The sequence below is a fragment of the Netta rufina genome, assembly GCF_964035555.1.
Source record: "Netta rufina genome assembly, chromosome: 11".
In the NCBI taxonomy this organism is placed as follows: Eukaryota; Metazoa; Chordata; class Aves; order Anseriformes; family Anatidae; genus Netta; species Netta rufina.
The window spans coordinates 15,073,105-15,093,204 of NC_140134.1; the positions used below are offsets into that span (position 1 = coordinate 15,073,105).

Below are 20,100 nucleotides of genomic sequence, written 5' to 3' on the forward strand. Positions count from 1 at the left end.
CCCAGAATGATCAGCTCGAGGCAGACCAACTGAAGGGGAGGAAAAATAAGTATTCTGTTGCTTCTTCTGTGGCATAAACAGGAATATTGATCTTGTCCTCTGGCCGGTATTTGTATTCTCTCCCCCTCTCCCTTCCCACTTTTGTCTTACTTCATCCAAAGCCTCTCAGATGGAAAAATAAACCCTTTGATCCTGTCCTCAAGAGAAGTCAGCTGCCCTCGTGGCAACTTGCAGGGTTTTCCTTGGACTCTCTGGATGTCACGTGTACGGGGAAATACAGATTTGCTCACACATATCAGTGAAAACCTATAAGCAAAGAGGATTTTCTCTAGAGGAAAAACAAAATCCCGAAAGCTTCAGGTTTGGCCAGATCCTTTTCGGAGGGGAGTATTGAACCAGGAGCTTGCTCACCAGCCACTCAGCTGTGCTTGCCTTCTCGGTGGCCTGAGATGACCTTATCACACCAGGGATGTCTGCAAATCACCAGCCCTGAGGGGTCGCTGCCACTGGAAAGAGTCCTGGTCCCTATCCACCAGAATTGGGCAGAAGCCTCAGAATGGGATGTTCTGCTTCTCCCTGCCTTTACACGTGCCCTACGTGAACCACCCTGGAGATGGCCAGGAGGTTTTTTAATCAGCTTTCTCATAGGGATGTCCCCGGGAATGTTCCATTCTCTTGCTTCTTTTCCTGGTTCGCTAATTCAAAAAGGTAAAGTGCAATAGAAGAGTACGGGAGAAATGGTGGCAGATTGCTTTAAGTTAACAGACGTGCCGTAGGGGGGCACCTGCGTTAGGACAAGGAGGCCTGGTTCGGGTTGGATCACTTCAGAAACCACGACCAAACTCCAGCAATGTTTCCTGCCCGCATTGGAGCTGGAAATGCGAGAGGTGCACCGCGAGAGAGGAGCCGCGGCCATTCGATACTCACACCTCAATTCTGCGGATTCACGGAGTAAGGAGGAGCTTCGCAAAGCGTGCGAATCACTGGGTGCTTGTCTGAACTGAATTCCCCACCTCCTGGGAGTCGCCCACCCGACCTGGGGATGTGTCGTCCGTCTGAACTGTCTCCTCTCCCTAGCACTGTTCAGGGGACTCTGCTCTCAACTGTGTATATCAGTCGTAGAGACACATCCGTGGGCCTGAACCAGAAGCCTATACCCAAACACCCTAGCAGAGGAAGGGTTGAATTTTGCAGCTCAGGTCCATCTCTGCTTAGAAGAAATCCTCCAGACCGTACAGTATAATTTAAAGCAGTTCTCCCCACTGTGATCGATGTCTCAATTTGTTTAACACCAGTTACAGTCTCTGGTTCCTTACTGCTGAAAACGAAAGCCAGTCATGGCCGTTTCCGATCGGTGGCTTTAAGTAGCAAGTCTAAGGATGTTTTTTTTTTTTTCTTTTTTTTTTTTTCTTTTTAATTTTATTTTATTTTTAATTATTGTAAATCATTACCTCATTTTCTGTCAATGAGACTCCTCCATCTTTGAGCATTCTTATCTTACCATAACTATCATCCTGTGCTAATGGGAAATGGGACGGTCCCTTTTCACAGAGACTATAGGGGTGTTCAATGTCTAGTTTCTTAATAAACACTTTATTTTCTAACGAAACAGCTGCATCAGGTCTCTTCTTTGAAGACAAAATAAATAAACATTCACAATGACACGTCCTATAGACCACTTCTTCATGAGATGATCCACGTGTGGGAAGCCTGGTTTGTTTGTACCTTCGGGAGGGTGCAGAGGGTGGGATTTACGGCTGTGATGTGAACATTGCTCAGGTGTGGCTCTTGCTCCTGTATCTCTGCTGCTGACCTCAGTTGATAACCTATTGGGTTTTGTAGCTCAAAATGGTCAAGGTAGTTCTGCTGGGAGATGGTGGTAGGGTTTTTCAAGGCAAGTTTCGGCACTCAGTGGAAGGAGTTTTCTTAGGAGCCTTGTCTCTCAGGGATCTTGACACTAAAAGGTTGTGGCTGCAGTGCTCATTTCAGGACATGCTGTTGCTGCTTGGCTATGCAAGTTGCCCTCTGTTTGCGTGTTGGACTGTTGTCCCTTTATTAGGGACAATTATCCTATTAAACTAACATGGATGTGTGTGATGTAGAGGCAGTGGGGTGCCAGGTGATTGGCAGGCTTTGGTTTCTCCTTGGCTTTCACATAAGGATGGTTGGGTGCTCCAGGTGTAGGGAAGAGCTGCTTTGCAGTGTGCAGGGCTTGGCTCAAGGATGTGTCTTAGAGGCTGTGGCTCATGTCTGTATTGTCACTTGGAGAAGTCATTTCTGTGACTTAAAGCTTCTGTGCCAACCTGCAGGTGATGGTGAGCATAAGACTGGGGACTTGTTTGAGTTGATGTTGGTGGATGGTGCTGGAACCGTCATGGAAAGTTGGTGAGAATTTTGATGAGCAGGACAAAAACATGTTCCAGCATCTTTCTGTTGCTGTAACTTCCTGGCATGAATTTCAAGCAAACATCTCAAAATGACACTGAGTACATTTCAGCTTGTTTTTCCCTTCGGATAAGAATGTCTCTAGAAGCGATGGGGTGTTGTTGTTCACAGGATGGATGATGGCTGAGATCTTTACCTTTTTAGGGATTTATGCAATGCCTGTGATGAATGTTTGTCTCCTGATGTGTATACAACCTTATACGTATGCTGGCCGGCTGAGATGTGTTGGATTTTTTGTTTCCTGCTCCTTTTTCAGCTATGGGAAGCAAACATGGGTGTTGGAAGCTCTGCTTTGTCTTCCCCACCACTCCAGGGTCTATTATCAGGTTTCACAGCCCAGCAACACTGAGAACAAAGGCTTGAGTAACCAATTACATAGGCTGCTGGTATTTTAGGACAACTGATTCCTTGGGTATGAGTTCCCCTGAAGCTTATGATGCTCCGTTCCCAAGGAGCAAGTATAACTATGCTCTGGGGTTCTGTTATGTGTTGTGGAGGGGTTGGGCACTTGTTTCACCTTGTGCTTGCTTCTTGGTCATCTCTGTTGCCTGAGGTACTTGTATGAAGGCTCCATGCTCTTCAGGAGAGCCAGATCATGAGCTGATATTGCTGTTCTGCTCTTCCATTCCAAACTTGTCTCAGGTGACTCCTGAGTTATCAGCTTATTACTGAAGGAGTCGGGGTACTGGTTTGGTAGGGTGCAGGCAGTGGTACATATCATCTCCTTCCAAAAGTCTTCTTGGGTCTTGTACAGTGTGACCCCTGCATGGGATGAGCAGAAAAGTGATGTTTTGTTTCCTTGTGTTTTGAATCTGGAAAGATGGAGTCATTTTTAGCTCCATGCCTGGAGTGAGTGTGATGGGCATGGTATAGCTCTGGCACAATACCTCTCTGCACAAAGGAAGCACTGTGTGGCTTGGCAGGACCTTAGGCTTGGACTTGATGCAGATGAGTGTTTGATACTTGTGATGCTGAAGGTCATGATGAGGGTTTGTTGGCCCTGCTGAGTGCTGTGAGTCTCCATAGCTGCTTATTCAAGTTGCACAGGATGAGTCTCGATGCTCTTTACTGCTCTTCTGGTTATTTAGATGTGCATTTAAAGAGTCAGCCCTTCTTTTCCCAAAGGCTGGAGCTTCTTTTGAAGGTGGTAGTCTTCCCACCACCAGGTCTTTGACTTTCCCAGCATGTGTCTGTGCCGTGCTGTTAGGGGAGGACACCAGGGCAGAAGTCCTGGGAGCTGTGGACAGTTGGAGGAAGGTGCTTCTGCCGTGTCAGCGAACTGAAGTAGTGAATCACCACTCCGCTCCAATTTGTACCCAGAGTGAGCTGCAGATCCTCAGGGTTAAGCCTGGGCATTAGCAGAGGATAAAGAGGCCTAGACACAGAAGTAGAGCTCAAAAATGCAGGTTTGGGTGAGCAACGGGAAGAGAGCATGCAAGAAATCAATGCTGGGTGACTTAATTTTTGTTTAACATTTTGAAGTGCTTCTGGTAGGATTTATGCAACAAGCTGAAGAGTCCTCGTTAACTGTGTATGTCCCAGTGCCTCTAGGCCCGGATCATTTAGCAGAGAAGTTTAAGAAGCTGTGGGAAAACGCATACATCCACTCTGAATGGGAAAGACTGTGATGGGAGACCAGCATGCACACAGATGGAAAAGGTGCTTTATCTGGCAAAGCGATGTATCTCCCTCTGCTGTTACGGTTCATTTTGCTTTGCCTTTGTTTTCTGTGGTTTCCCTGACGTCTTCCCACACTCTCCTCCTGACAGGCAGGCTCCTTAGTGGAGCCAACATGCAGCCTGGTGTGCCAGGCTCTGCATCAAGGCATCAGTTGCCAACCCCACATATCCAGTGGCTTGTTGTGATGCAGTCCTGTACTGGAGGCTGCAGGACTTCTACACCATGGGGGATCACACCGATTTAGCCCTACTGACCAGCTTTATCTTGACCCACCAACAAACAACATAGGAAGCCCAACTGTAAAAATAAGGTCATTTACCCAGTGGGACTTCCTTTGTGTTTCTTCTAATGGTACAATTTCTCAAAAGCAGCACCAAACAGTTGAGAAATGCATGTTGCTTTCTTTGGTTCTCTCTTACACCCAAGCCCTTGTAAGCTGACATGTGGGGAAGACACATGCTGGGCAGAGGGGTGCAAATACGGTGCCTCTCTGCTGCTGCTGGAAACTCAGTTTGGTTGCTTCGGCTCCTGAAGTCACCCTTCTGTTCTGAATTTTACCTCCTTGGATATGTCACAGCAGTTTTGGGGGTTGTTTGTCCATCTTCCTTGTTGGGATTTGGTAATTGGCTTCCAGAGAATTGGTAAGTGCCTGCTTCTATTGCAATCTGTACAGAAATGCAAAACGGTGTTAACTGGGTTTTTGCAGACTGGGGTTCTGAGTTGGAGTTCTGTCTTCGAGTTTGTCAAATTAAGAGTTAAGAAAATCCTAAGCCACACTCCCAGCCTTGGTAAATAAGTGCAAGATGATTCCTTAGCTAAGAAAAGATGATGGTTTCTCCAGCAGTGAAGCAAAGTGCAAGTACAAGACAATTATATTTGAACTTTGATAATAATTTTGAACTTGTGAGTGTAACTGTTGACTAATCAGCAGGAATAAGTTCTGGTTGTTCTATACAAAGCAGAAGGATTTGTTCCAGGCACTGGTTAAATGATTTGCTCTGCTTTTAGTGAGTCATTTGTGACCTATGCCCAATTCCTGCAGATGAGTTGACTTCTTGTAAGGATTTGCCTATGATTTCAGATTATTTAGCCTTTTTCCTCCACGGGCTTGCTTCATATATTCATGTTGTGAGACTGGCTGAATGGTGCTGCTTTTGCTCTCAGGTTGGGTGAATGAATCTTTCAGACAGGCAGCCAGAAATGTTAACGTGCAGAGCTGCTCTTCAGTACTATGGTATTTGGGGTTGTCCTTGCCCCCATATTTCCATTTGATACCTTGGGAGTGGTACCACCCTACCAGATCGGTCTGCTGGCACGAGAAACCACTGCTACCTCTGCCGTCCAGGGTAGTTAGGAGCTTGTTTTCAGAAAAAGTAGCCTTCATGGCTCAAGCCTGATTTTTGGGAGCAGCCTGTGCCTGATCTGTGTATAGGTCTCCACCCACTAATGGTAGAGCAGCTGCTGCTGGAGGTCAGCCTCTTTCAAGAGAAGTCCGAAAGAGCCAGACTGGAGTCACATTAGGCTCAGTAAACTGCCAGGAAGTCTGAACAAGCTAATCATGGCCAGGTCATCATTATCTTAAGTGAGTCAGAGATGTGTCCAGGCTGTTTATTAAGATAATTGGGGTCAGGGAGAGGGAGGGATATGTGCAGTCTGTGGCCCAGACTGAGGAGGCAAGGGAGAGTATTGCAACATCTTATACAAGAGAGAAGCAGCTCATGGTCTTGCAAGCTCTGCATGTGTCCAGGGATTTGGTTCCGCAGGGATTCAGCCCCTGGTGACAATAATGGAGATGTAAAGTGGCATTGTGATAATGCAGTGTGCACATTTCACACGCCACCATTGTGAGCTCATCTTGCCAGGCCAAAGAGTTGATCTTCTCAAGAGGCCTTGGTGCCTGGTAATTGAGAGAAGTGATGGATCAGTACCGAATTTTGGTTTTGCTGCTTCAGTTCCCAGTGATGTGTGGGGACCATAGGAGCAGCTGTGCACAGTCACTGCTTGCATCGTAGTGCCTGGTTTGGTCCCCCGTGGACTGGTGAATGTTGCTGCGGGTTTGCTTTGTGTTCCCTGAGACACATTTGTTCATTGACTGGTGCCAGAGAGGGGTTACAAATTTAGGATTGCGTAAGTCATATGCTCAGTACTGCTACAACAACGCGAGATACACAGTCCCCAAAGCCATCACATCTCACAGTGCACAGATGTTGTGTGAAAAAGGACTCGCTTAAAGACAGGTAAGTGTCATTTTTTTCTCCTTCCAGGGAGCTATTTTGTGCAATACACTGAATTCAGCCTTCTAGAAGGAATTATTTTGATGGAACTGGTCTAAATGCATAAAGGATAACTGCATAAGACAGTACCTGAGAAAGCGTCAGTCCCTGCTCATGGACTAGTTGGGGTTCTTCTGGCTGAAAATGCTACAGATCTGGCACTGGGTAAGAGCTGGAAACCAGAAAAGAAAAGTTCAGTTTAATCCTGTTAACCAGAGGGGACTCCTGCGAGTTGGTCCTGGAAGTAAAGAAGACTCCCAAGCATTGAAGATACTGAGATATTATTGGGTCAAAAGGATGAGGACTGGCAATGTCCCTTCTAAGGTATAAATTAGCTAAGACTCCAAAAAGCAAGGAAAAGTAGTACTGATGAGCTGTAGATGCAGCACAAATTCAGCCTGGCTCTTTGATCCTGAAACAACCACTGAAAACAGGCTACCTTGGTGATTCTTCAGGGGGATGGTTCAAGCTTTCCTGGTTGGACCAGATGATCTTGGAGATCTTTCCTAATCTTAATGATTTTATGTCTGTGCCTTTAGCTTTTGGTACCTCGAAGCTCAGGTTTGCCTGCTGTCAGCACAGGGAGGGAGGCATCCCATAGCTTGCTGGATACAAGCTGTGGGACCCCCCAAAAGCAGCACGGGCACTGTGAGAGCAGGGTGGGCATTATGTGGTTATGATGGATGTGGAGTAAGAACAGACACTCATGGGCTTGGGGCTTTCACCAGGCCCTCCCCAGGCCCATGCTTAGGTTACACAACAAGGAGTCAGAGGAAGACCATGACTTGGGTGGGAAAGGAGAGTACCTTGGCATGACATTGGTGCAGTTCTTTGAAGTAACATTCATGTCTGGAGAACTAAGTCAATGTTCACTGCTTGTGGTGCGGGATATGTGCGTGTCTATGTTTATATGCACAGTAGGAATTAAATATTGTCGGCAGAAGAGTTGTGTTAGGTTTCCAAGAGAAGAGACACCGTCGGTACATGTCATCATCTGATCAGAGAACTAGAAGTCAGGATGGTGAAGCCCTCAGTCTATTAGCCTGTGACGTGGAGGTAAGTTTTCACTAGAGCTTCCCTGTCTGTAATCCCGCATAAATCATTTAAATCCCTTGCAGTGCATGGGTAGTATTTGTACGCTCTGGCTGCTGGGGATGGATGAGGAGATTCTGTCCCTGGGCTGGTCCTGGGCATGAGTCAAGAAAGCAGTTCCCGAAACCCTCATCAGCAAGCATGTTCTTGTGCCATAGAGACCAAGCTGGGGACTCCTGCAGAATTCAGCTTCAAGCTCAGAACAGCTTCTGGGTCCAGAAAGAGATGGGGAACTATGGCGGTCCTCTACCAAGGGACATCCCAGCCCAGGTGCTGGCACTGCACACGCTGCTCTTTGCTCCCTCACAACTCTCTGAATAAGGACTCTTTGTTCTAGGAGGTATGGATTATATATATTTTAAGGCCCCATGAATCATTCATATCCCAAAGATGAATCCCAGCATCAGAGCTGAGGAAAGGCTGAGGGTGTGAGGCAAGGAACCTTCCATTATTTATTGTACTAAATCTTGACCCGCTAGCACCTTCTCTTCATGAGCCTGCTTTTGCTTTGGGAAACACTCCCTCCTTCTAAAGATAATGTAATCCGAAATACTCTTCTACTTTCAGTAGATAATTGTAGCAGGAAACTGGTCGGCTACTTCCCTTGTTGTGCAGCTTGATGGTTGGTCTTTAAAGAAGTAAAGAGTGTGTCCTAGGGAGTGTGTGAGAGCACAGTGGGGATGCCAGGGACAATGTGGACACATGGGGTTTGATGGAGAACGAAGAGCCCTAGGTGTGCTTTGGGGTCAGGGAAGGTGGAAGGGTTAGCACTGAAGCTGGCAAACAGTCACAGGGGAAAATGCAATTGAATGGTTTGGAAGGAGGCTGGCTGCTTTCTGACTGAGGCAGGCTCTTCCAGGTTTGGTGTGGCACAAGGCAGATGTGAATAAGGGCTCCTGCTAATTTCTGGTCACTGTGGGTCAGCCTCGTTCCTGGCAGTCAAAAGTCCCTAGCACAGAAAGCATCAGTGCTTTCATGGAGGGAAGCTGATGGCAATGAGTGAATCCAGGGTTCCTGCATGATACTGCTTTGTAGTACCCTGACCCTTTAGCAAAAAAAAAAAAAAAGAAATATTGAAGATAACCAGTCTGTCTCCACAGTACCAGTATCATAGTTAAAAAAAAAGATGAAAACTCTGGTGGAAGAGGGACTGGTTGGTAGGTTTGTATATTTGCTTTCTGTTTGAAGCCATACTCTAAGAAAAGGGCTGGAAGTTGAGCTTTCATTTTACAAAATCATTTTTTTTCCTTATCTCAGTTTTATTGCAGTAAAAATTCAGGTCCTGTCTCTCCTGATTAAATAGCAAAATGTACCACAACAGCAAGAAACTCTTGTATTGCTTTGTTACTGCCTATTTAATTACTGTGACCAATTCATTGGTAAGAGTAATACTGTTATTGCTAAGGGCTGCAGACATCTTCCCTTTCCATCGTTATATGGCCCCAGGGCTTGTAAGACACAGCTTTGGCAGCAAGGTGAGATAAAGAGAACTTCATTTATTTGCTGCCCTTCATTTGTGCCAGCACAAGAGCTTATGAGGCCACAGCCTAACCCAGGTCTCTAGCATGATCCAAGTTAAAAATAACCCCATTTCTATCCCTGCCCTTTCCAAGGTTATTTTTACCCAGATTTCGGAGTGCTGCTTTGCCAAACAGCAGTGACAGCACGAGGCAGGGGGGTGCAGATGTGGGGATGGGAGGAGACCGAGAGCCCAAGAAAGTTTCACCAGCAGAGCTGGCAGCTTGCAGCAAGTGCCGTGACACCCAGGGAGGCTGCTGCAAAAACTGGGAGAGAAATGATTTGGAAACCTGTGCTCTTTCTAAAGATTTTATTTTTTAATAGAGAAACCTTTTGGGCCCTTTTCAATTCATAATACAGAGCAGGTTGAAAAGAAGGAGAGGGCAAATGAAGACAGCGAGGCTTGCAAACTTCCTTTAAAGTTGGAAGGTCACCTTTAAAAATGGATGAATGCAGCATTTGGAGGGAGCTTGGAGGCAGCAGGCCTGGGGTTCAGCACTAGAATGAGAGGCAGAACAAAGACGAATGAAAAGAAGAATCCAGTTGGGATCTAGGACTAGCCGCAGAGCTGGGAGGGCCCGGGGTGGACTTGCAGGGAGCTGGATTTAAGGGCACTTCTCTGCCCTGCTTCTCAGCTGCTGCTGGACTTGGGGGGAGCAGGGGGGAGCGGAGACGGGGCTGCCCCAGAGCCAGCTGGGCTGCGGGGGCATGGGTGGGTGGTGGTGTGCTGGTATGTGCTGGAATTCGGCATAAAACAAAGGCATTGCCTGCCCATTCTGCATTCGGGGATGCTAAGTAACACTGAGAGGTCTCATCTGCTCTGCTTGCATTCATTCTGAGTTTTCCCTTTTCCTTGAACCCCTGAGGGAGTAAGGAAAGGGTGTTCACAGGGTGGGTCCTGGTAATGGTAGCTGGACAGAAAACTCTGTGTATAATTTCTTGTGTCTCACTACTTCGGGACATTTTATGAGCTGGTGGCAGTTGGGGTAGCACCACTGTGTTGTATGGCGTCCCCAAATCCCACCCAAAATCCACGTGCTGGAGGCTAACATGCTGCTAAACACATGATAGTCCTCAGTCACTGGGTTGAGAAACAGCTGTACTTCCCCAGAATATTCAGAAGATGAGACATCACAAGGAAAGAGGTCCAAGGCTTGACAAGGTAAAAGCCCCTGTGTGTCCTGCACACTGCCTCCTGCCCCATGTTCCCAATCCTGCCTTTTCCTCTTTCCCTTGCAATCCACCAACACAGCCTGGGAGCAGCCTGATCATGGAGCAAGCATGTGGCAGGTCTTTCCTCTTCTCATACGTGTCTTCAGGGAGCTTGATATGGCCCAACAGCTTCCACGTTTGGAAAGGAAAGGGCCTGGGTAAGCACAAGGAAATATATTTCCCCTCATCTCCTTCTACTCAATGCTGAGGGCTAAGATATTTTTTCTCGTGTGAAATTGGTGTGCAGTGATGTGCAGGGTGACTGTTCTGAGTAGACAGTCTGCAAAAGAGAGAAGAGTCCTTTGAAATTACCTTTAGTCTGTAAAGTGTTGGTGGCTGCTGAGAAATGTTGTGTGCATGGTTTAACAGTCCTGCTGTGTTGTTCCCTTCCTCTGTATTTGTGCTATTGAAGGTGTTTAGAGCACTTTTGTGATAAAAAACATCAAAAAGACTTGTTCTGGCTGAGGCTATATTTTGGTGGTCATTTTCAGAAAGGGAAACTGAGGCACGGTGTGTCCCCAGGCTGGTGCAGTTCTCGTAGGAGCACGTGGCCAGGCAGGGAACAGGACCCGGGACAGGCATGGGGACCATGACCAGAGAATGATGTGACCCAGGCACTGGTCTCAGCTGTGTCTGCCCTGGGAAGAAGCTCTTTGACAGGGAATGAAATGATATTTCTTACGGGTTCATCTCAGAACTGAACTTGTTTCTTATTTAAGCACTTCATGCCTCGTTTTTCCACTGAGCCAAGGCACGGGGGCATCAGACATGCTATCTATTGCTTATTAAGTGGTTTAACAAGCCCCATTAATTGCAGCGTACTCAAGGATTTTCTAGCTTGGGAAGGCAGCCCCTGTTTGTTTGTGTCGGTGTTTTAACACATTAATACACCGATTAAACCCCCGTGTGTGTGGGTGCTCACACAGTGTAACATAGAGGAAGGCATGTGGGTTTCTTTCACATCAGCTGGGGCTTCTTGGGCTGCTTCAGCTCCAGCTCTGCAAGGATGTTTGTGGTTTTATGCTCAACCTTGTTTCCTAAGGGGTATGTATGCATCATGAAAATACAGTTCAAGCGCCCAGTAGTTCACTGTTTCGCAAGACTCTGGCAGACATGGGCACACTTTAAGGTTGGCTGTTCCAGGAGAGTTTCTCAGTCCCTATTGTCATCCCAGTGCTTATGATATACAGGCAATTTGTGCATGAAAATGGTTCTTCCCTCCCTCCGTTCGTCCTGAGGGTCACTGATGGGAGCGTGCTCTCTGCTGCAATTGCACTTCTTTGCAAAGGGCCCAGCACCTTCGTTAAGCCGTACGGTAATGAGCAATAATCAGCGCACAGGACACTGGTAGCGAGTCGATGCAGGGACGGGGCTGGAGAGGGCAGCGAGGGTCAGAGGGAAAAGCCTCCTTCAGTGCACTTGTACTTCAGTGAAAGGAAGGCAATCACGGGGGGGAGGAGAAGAAGAAATGACAGATTAAAGGAAATTGAGCGGCTGTAATAAATACACTTGAAATTGAAGAGCGTCTAGGATGCAGTGATTATATTCCCCGCAGAGCTGAAGTGCTGAGGAGGGTCTGTGGAAAGGGCAGCCGCACGAAACCACTGGCCTTTCAGCGAGCCGCCGCATGGGGAATGCAAAATGAGTCAAAGAAAGCTGGCTGGGCTTTACCGCAGGTCTTTAAGATACAGTTGGGAAGGCTGCCCTAAACATTCAGTCCAGTAAAACTAAAGGAAATAAGGGATGAAAGGACTGAGATGCACAGGTATGGAAGAGATGGAGACACCATGATGGGGCACTGCTGAAATGTCACAGGGACGGCAGAGGGAAGGAAGAAGAAAGTGGGAGAAAACAAAGTGATGGAAAGCGGGAGCCATATGGGATGCTGAGGGCGTGTTTCAGATAGCAAGGTCTTTTTGCACACAAGTATCTGTGAGAGACAACAAAACCGCTCTCACAATGAGGATGGGCTTGCAGCTCGGGGAGGACAGTGAGCCAGATGATACGGAGGAGCAAGTGCTTATGTCAGGAGTGATACATGGAGAACTTAGAGTGGCCACAGAGAACAAAAGTCAGTCATATCAGTGATAAGTGGAAAGAGAGATAATTACATTTACATATTTTTTCATCTGCCAGAATTACATCCAATTTTTTAGAGGGTGAAGAGGAAGATGCCAGTGGCCACCTGGTGAAGGGCACTGAACAAAGTGAGCATCCTCTACATACGGAGAGCACATCCCATAATATCCACACGTATGGGCATGCACACAACTCACCGAGCTCTTCTTTGACATTTTAATTTGCCTGCCTGAAAAGGGGCAGACTGATGAGGGTTGGAAGGTGGTGGGCATAATGGGGAAAAGAGGCAATCTGATGAGTTTAATGCGGGCTCTGGGAAAATCCTGGAAATATGAAACCTTAAAGGATGCTGTGGGAAAACACCTGGGAAAGCAGCACTCTGGGAAAGGTCAAACGCGAGGCTCAAAGTACTGGGAAATCTCACTTACCTGATCTGCTGGGATTCCCTGAGGATCTAGCTGCCACTGGATATATAGGAAATTGAGCAGATATCCTACACTCAGATTTTCAGCAAGTGTTTGACAAGGATCAGCATCAGAGATTAATGACTGGGGGCAGAAACATTGGTGTGGGATTTAAAACAGGAGCCCGTGAAGAAATCTTGCCCTAAGAGCAATGACAGAAAGGAGATATTGTTATAGCCAGGAGCGTTTCCAATTGGAAAGAGGCTGAACGTGATGTGTCCTGGAGGTCAGCCTTAATCATCTGTGTTTTTCATAACGGCTGCTAATGACCTACAAGGAAATAGTGAAAGCAAGAGCCAGAGTCACCCCTGCTGCAACACCACGGATGTGAATGATTTTTCACCAGCTCTGACTATTGCTAAGGTCCCAACAGCACCCATCAATCTGCTGTTTGAGATGTGTTTGAGAGAGGAATGCCAAGCGAGAGAAAAGAAGTGGAGAGAGAGGAGCTCTGAGACCCTCCTGCAATACCACGAGCAGCACAAGGAATGTACCCACACCAGGGAAGACAACGTCTGGGGACACTGCAATTTAGGCAACAGAGATGCCATGCTATCTAAGAAGACAGGATAAATGAAGCAAGCTGGACAGCGTAGGAATCTGTTCCTTCATTAACTCCTTCCAGAAATGAAGATATGATTTTGAACAGCCTGGTAATTATTTTTATCTTCATTATTTTTTAATTTTGTCTGCTTTCTCTACAATTCTGATTCCTGGTTTGAAGACCTTGTGACTGAGACTTGATGTGAGCTCTGTTTGCAGAAGAGCTGCAGCCTGGCAGTGTAGATGCAAGGAGTTGGAGCGAAGGTTTGAAGCCCGGGTGCTCATCTGCACTCAGCTCTCAATGTGTGTAGGTTTGCCCATTACCAGCTTGAAAAATCTCTACTCTGGGAAAAGGTTAAGGGACTCGATTTAAACTCTGATTGATAAAGAAAAGACATCAAAGTGACCTTTATAATACAAACTGAATTCGGGGTCACTGTCCAAGCTCAGATTGCAATAACAAAACAGGATTTGCCAGCAGACTGATGGATTAGATTAGTGGAAACTGGCCCCTGTTTTTTCCGTGTTACCATCCCAATATCTGCTGCTGGCCCTCCAATTAAGGTGTTTCAGGAAAGCAACGTATATACTCTTGTTCAAGCCATTTTCCGATTAAACGAGACCTGTCCTAGGCTAGTGAGGAGAACAAACTAATAGCATTTCAGAGATCTTTCCACCATTATGCCCCGCTCTGTGCTCTGCAGCACCACCCACATACTTTCATCTGCAGATTGCTATTGCTAGCTTTGGAGGGTGCAGCAAAGATCCCTTTCATGCCTTTGTTTCCTCAGCTAACTGCAAAACATTATTTGCCTTCCCCTCCTCTTTTTTTTTTTCATTTTTTTTCTTTTTCTTTTTTTTTCCAGTAATCTTGCTCATTTTTCTCCTTTCCATTAGCAGTATGGTCTTGCTGTAAAACTTCAGCATACAAGTTTAAAATTTAAGCTGTTAAGCCGTATATGATATATATATATATGAGATATATATATGTATATGTATAATCTTGTTTTTGTAGCTGAAGATCCTAGTAGGTTGCCTTCCCCATGTGTCTTGAATACCAACTTAGCATTCATCCAGTCCTCACGCATAGTTCGGTTAAAACTGAACATGCACCTTTCTGCCATCTGCAATTAATCATGTCTTCTGAGGCTACCAGCACTGCAGAATGTTTTCTTGAGTCTCACCAGGGCCCTTAGGAAGAATTAACTGGGTATTTTTCCCCTGGTGCAGACGCTGATTTTTTTGGCACAGGAGAAAACTGTAGGATTTTTTTTCTTCTTGTTTCACACAGTGAAGTTTTTAATGTTTTTCTGTGAAAATTTACCCCAACCCATCTGGCTCGTAATGGCATGAGGCATCACTGAAGGATGACAGACAGAAAATGGACACATTTACAGTGTTTTATTACCCTGTTTTCTCCCTGCGTTGGGAGTGTTGGAGACAACAAGCCAAGACAGATTTTCATTTGTAATCATAATAAAAGCAGGGCACGGGGGGAATACAATAAAGCAATAGCATCAGGGAAAGAACAGTGGTGCCTTAACAAGACGTGGTTCCTTAAGTAGTCCTGAACTCCTGGTGACAGAGAGATGTGCAAAGCCTTGTCCAAAGGCAACTTCTTCTGTTTGACCCCTGGCTTTTCAGAGCACTTTGTTTCTGCCAAGGAGAGGAAAGTGTCATTGGCAAGGTGGTCTCTTTGCTCAGCCAGTGTCCATGAAACAAGTTGGATCCCACCCTGGAGCACTTTTGGAGCCCGCACAGAGGCAAGGCTCTGCCTTTCAGAGGTCCTGCTCATTTTTTCAGCAACAAGAAGGACATGGGAAGACAGAGGGAATTCTCACTGTGTGAAGCATCACAAAAGCACCAGTCCGATATTCATCAACTTCTACCTGTGATTGACTCAGACACAGACAAAAAGAGAAGAAGCACCAGCTCCTCTCAGACCTGTGCGACTGAATGAGGACAAGCTGCTCTCCCCATCAGATTAGCTAATTCTTTTGTATGATCCATCCTTCTCTCTCTCTTTTTTTTTTTTTTTCCTCTGCATAATTTGGTGCTTCATAACAATTGCTGAAATTGCCCAAACCACAGAAATTTTAGAGCCCAGCAGGCAGAAATGGCTCACATTACTCTTCCTTCAGGGGTTTCCTTCTGCAGGAGGAGTTGGCAAGATGCAGAAGGGTTAGTGTCATGCACGCAGAACAAATAGGGAGAAAACCAAGGAAACCTCAGGCAGAAACAAAGACAGAACAAGGTCTGTTTGGGGTGTTAGGAAAACATGAGTCTGAGGGAACACCTCATCAAGCCATAGACATGCGTGCATCTCCTGTGTTAGCCCGAGGAGAAAGGGAGTCGGAGGAGGCGAGAAGGAAGGGAAAGAAAGGAGAGAGATGGAAATTGGGCAAATTGGAAAGAGGCTTTCTAATTAAATCATAACTTTAGCCTGAGATCTGTCTTTCAGCACCTCATGTTTTCACTCCATATGGCCTCACTTCTGGAATTTTCTTGTTCCATGGGTTTGGCTGCATTAGCCCCTCATTTAATGACCAGCAAAGGAAGCCACTGGTGGGAGAATGACTGGGCAATGGGCAAGAAAAGACACAGGGACACAGAGTTACCAGGAATAAATAGAACAGAGAAAACATCACCTACCACCACAACAACAGAAAGTAGAAAATGCCATGTTTTGTCCAAATTTTCCTTTTCCTTTGCGATTTTGGTGAGGCTGACAACAGTCAGAAGCATTTCCAACCTGCGTGGAGCTCCAGTTGGAAAGCTCAGAAGACCAGGCCCTCTCACAAAATCACCTGCTTTGAATTGGTCCAGAAATTGTGTCACGACAGATTTTTCTGAAAACCTTTTCTCACTTTCACATCTGGAAGGAACTGTGATTCTTCTAAAAATACCACTCCAGTTTGCACCCAAGTTTGGGGCCAGCTCTCACTCTGTTCAGAGAGGGTTCTGCACCGTGAACCACAGCTGTAAATCAGTCCTGGGACTGCTTCCAAACCCTGCCTCTTTCTTTAATGCCACCTTTATAATAGCTGCCTAGTCCACAGAATGTATTCACTATATTCACTATGTCTGACACTGCTGTATGAGGGATTTTTTAGCACTTAGAGTGGGGCAGGTTAAGCCTAAAAGTTGTTAGGAAGATGGTGACAGCAGAATTAGACTAAGCAGAAGCAGCGTACATTTGTGGCTATAACCCCAAATTCATGGAAATTGGACAATATTGAAACAGTAGTACCCCAAACCCTTCCATTCTCAGAGTTGCAAGGAAAAGCTTAACCTAAAATCCTGAACCCATTGCTGCAATATCTACCTGGGTCTGAATGCAAACTACAGCATGGCTAGCACCAGCAGGATTTGGTTGGTGAAGCTGAAAAGAGCAATATATTCACCTTGGGACACCCAGCCCTCAGAGATGTGCCCTCTGCAGGGGTAAGTACCAGCTGGTCCCATTGCCTCCATCACCGTCCCAGGTGGGGATTGCTGGCTCATCAAAGCTGTTGAGGAGGGGAGGGAGTTTTCTCGTGCTGCTCCCAAATTAAGGAGTGGGAGGAAGATTCTGTGCAGGGATAAGGGTTAGAAAAAAGGTTCATGTGGACCTAAGAGCTCTTTTCTGGCTTTGCAGCAGTTCATCGTGATTTATACACAGCCAAGGAGGGGATGCCTGTGCCAGGCACCAGAGCCAGTCCCCATTTCTCTGCAGCGGAGATTTGACTGGGGAAAGGTGAGCCTTGATAATGCCTGAAAGCAAGCACTGGGAGGCTTCTGGTCCCTGCTGAGGGGCATGGGCAGAGCCGTGGTGGTGACTTTTCAGGCTGGGGAAGCTGACTGCCCAGGGTCTCGGAAGCCACCTCAGGGACAGAAGGTAAGCCTCTGTGTTCCTGGTGGGAGACAGTCTTAAAGCTGAGAGGCTGCTGCTGAGACCTGGTCGCTTCCAGCTTTATTGTGATTATCCATCTCAGCAATAGGATGCTGCTAAGTGTCTGATTACTGTGTTGTTAAAGCCTTAAGCCTGAAATCTGACTGCTGCGTGGTCCCTCAAGGGGCAGCCAATCCTCCTCCGTCCCTCCACCGGTAATCCCTCCCTTCCCTGGGAAAATAATAAAAAAGAAAGACAAGTGGTATCTGTCTGCAGCAGCGCTTTCCAATCAAGTGAAAAGTAGCTGGAAAATCAAATCAGCCGGTAAGTTCCTGCAAAACACAACTCTATCTCTTTAAAATCTCCCTTTCTGAAGGGCTGAGCTGAACAGCTATAGCTGCTGATGTAAAACAAACCATTATTCCTCCTATCTCTTCTCCAAGCCCCCTCCCAGCAGACGCGTGAGTCTGAGGGAGGCAGATGCTCTCTGAAGACTATTTTCCTCCGTTAAATAAATTCACTTTCAAATAATGTGTAATTAAATGTGTGGTATTGAATTAATGTTTTATTCTGAGCGCTCTGGCAGCAGGGGACCTAGGGGCCTGGCTGGTGGAAAGAAAACATGTTTGCCAGGAAGACTCACTTCCCCTCTCACAACCCCTTTTCCTAAGAATCCCGATCCCTGCTTCTGAGAGATCCTGGAGTGTACCAAGTCGGTGAGAATGATGCTTTATGCAAAGCCCCTTTTATGATGCATTGTCATAAGGCATTTACCCAGTAAAGTCCACTGCAGCCCACTCTGGTCCTTCTTCTACCTTTCTCCTGCTGGGCATGGTCTTGCTCCTCAGAAGAAGCCAGTTGTATATTTAACACTTTGGTTTTGGAGCCTGCTGTCAGCCAGAAATTATTTGAGGGGATGCAGGAGACGATGGGAATCTTTGGTCTGTTTTAAAGTTTGGAATGCTAATAAGGTTTTAGTCCCATCAGCAGCATTTTGTGCTCCCTTGGGAGCTACCGAGGAGCCAGTGTATACAGAGGCATGGGCAGGTGCAGGGCAAACCTGCACCCATGCTTTGCAGAGGTGGGACCAAGGTTATCTGTCCTCACCCAGTGACATCTCATCACATGCCATCGTCACGGTGTGGCTGTGCTTCTGTAAGACTCTGCAAAGTGTTGTGCATCCCAGCTGAGACTGCTCTGCACCCTGTAGCTGTGGGATGCTTTATCTTCCTCTCTTTGTAAAAATAACTACCAAGTGTTTTGTGCTCTGACTTGCGGGACTGAACTGGATGAGAGATTGAAATCATTTTGTTTTTATAGGAGTGATGGATACTTCAAGCTGTGACTAGTTTTCCCTGAAAAGGCGTTTGTGGGGTTGGTGCTAAATGCATTTTTAACATTATTATTATTTTTCAGTTTTTTTAAAGGAAGAAAATGAAAGTTAGCTTTGGTTTGGGTATAAATCCCCCAGGCATGTCACACCACCCTGTGTCACCCACAGCCAAACCAAGGCATTGGTTTTTAATGCAGGATGGGAGCTGGGCAGCGTCTGGGCGTGCACCCATTGATCTGTTGGTTGAAATTGTGGTTGTTTCACCTTCCTCTCAGCTCCTACACGCACACCTCCCCATCCCTTGATGCTCACCTTCACCTCGGAGCACACTGTATGTGCAGAGTGCTGCTGCGGGGGCTCTGGCTGATGCTGTGTGGCTGATAGCAGGGCTGGTGCTGCCGCGGAGATGCAGCAGCTCCAGTTACTGCAGCCCAGCAGGGGCTCATCCAGCCGCTCCTTGCCACTCATCAAAGCGCTCTGTGCAGCTCTAGGGCTGTTTGGCAGAACAGCAGCTCTCCTTCAAGCTGGGACTGGTGGAGTTAGCTGATGAGTGAAAGGCAGCCCTTTGGGTCAGTGCTTCCTCTCCACGTGGCATCGCAACAGCAAAGGCCAGAGGAGCTGATGATGGCCTGATTGCCAGAGGTTTGCTTGGAAGTGGTGCATGTAAGGTATTTTGAAAGGATCAGAGATGCAGACTGCAGAGGTAGTTCTTCTGTTCTCCCATTTTCTTGAGCCTGATTAAACTGAACGTCACAGGCTGGTATTCTGGATTATTATTATTATTTTTTTTAGCCCAGATTGTCCAGCTAAACGCATCAAGGCACACAGTATTTATTTTTAATTTAATTTTTATTTTATTTTATTTTAGCCAAGGTCCATTTAGCAGCATGTACTGCATTAGCTCCAGGTCATCTGGGCAATATTGTCCCCTCCTCATCTGGGATCTGCACTGGTGCCTTGCAGCTGCTCCCAGAGAATGAGGGGAATTACAAGAAAATACAAAGAACTGCAGAAACCTAATGTAGGTGCTTTTTAAGGTCTTTATGGATGACTATGATCATGAATAATGCAATAGGTATTCAGGCACCAGGGGCTGGCTGCCTGAAAGCAAGTTGCCAGCACCTTGGTAAGATTGACGATATGAAAAAGTCTGAAGAGAAGCTGTGAAGCCAAATGCCACATATAGGATTGCTGGAGATAGAAAAGCCTGGGGAGGGATGCAAAGAGAGGGGTAACAGTGAAAGCGAGAGCATCTGTTGCGTTTCAGGTTGTTTCTATCAAGGTCAAAGGAGAGAAGCTGAAGTAATGAAGATGTGAGATGGAAAGTCTCTCTATTTTTGCTGTGTGGACACACACAAATGGCTGTGAGAGCTGTCAGAATTAGCAAGATTGAAATACAGCCTGAGAAGTGCAGAGAAAGGTGTGACCGAGGTGGTCTTGCAGGGCCTGCAAAGCAGAGGGGGGGAAGGACATCGGTGCAGCTGTGGGTTGGGGCCCACATGGTCCAGCCGAGGACTAGACCTGCTCCACGGAGGTCCCAGAGATCCAGACATATTTTAGCTAAAACTCCATGGCTTTGGGACCTTTTCG

At 46.6% G+C, this 20,100-nt stretch overlaps 1 protein-coding gene across 3 annotated transcripts in view; it reads left to right on the forward strand.

The window, feature by feature from the left end:
* The window catches only part of NTRK3 (neurotrophic receptor tyrosine kinase 3), a gene marked incomplete at both ends in the record, with an annotated part of 190,721 nt that overhangs the window by 124,843 nt on the left and 45,778 nt on the right, over window positions 1-20,100 (forward strand). The gene's annotated exons all lie outside the window — the stretch shown is intronic.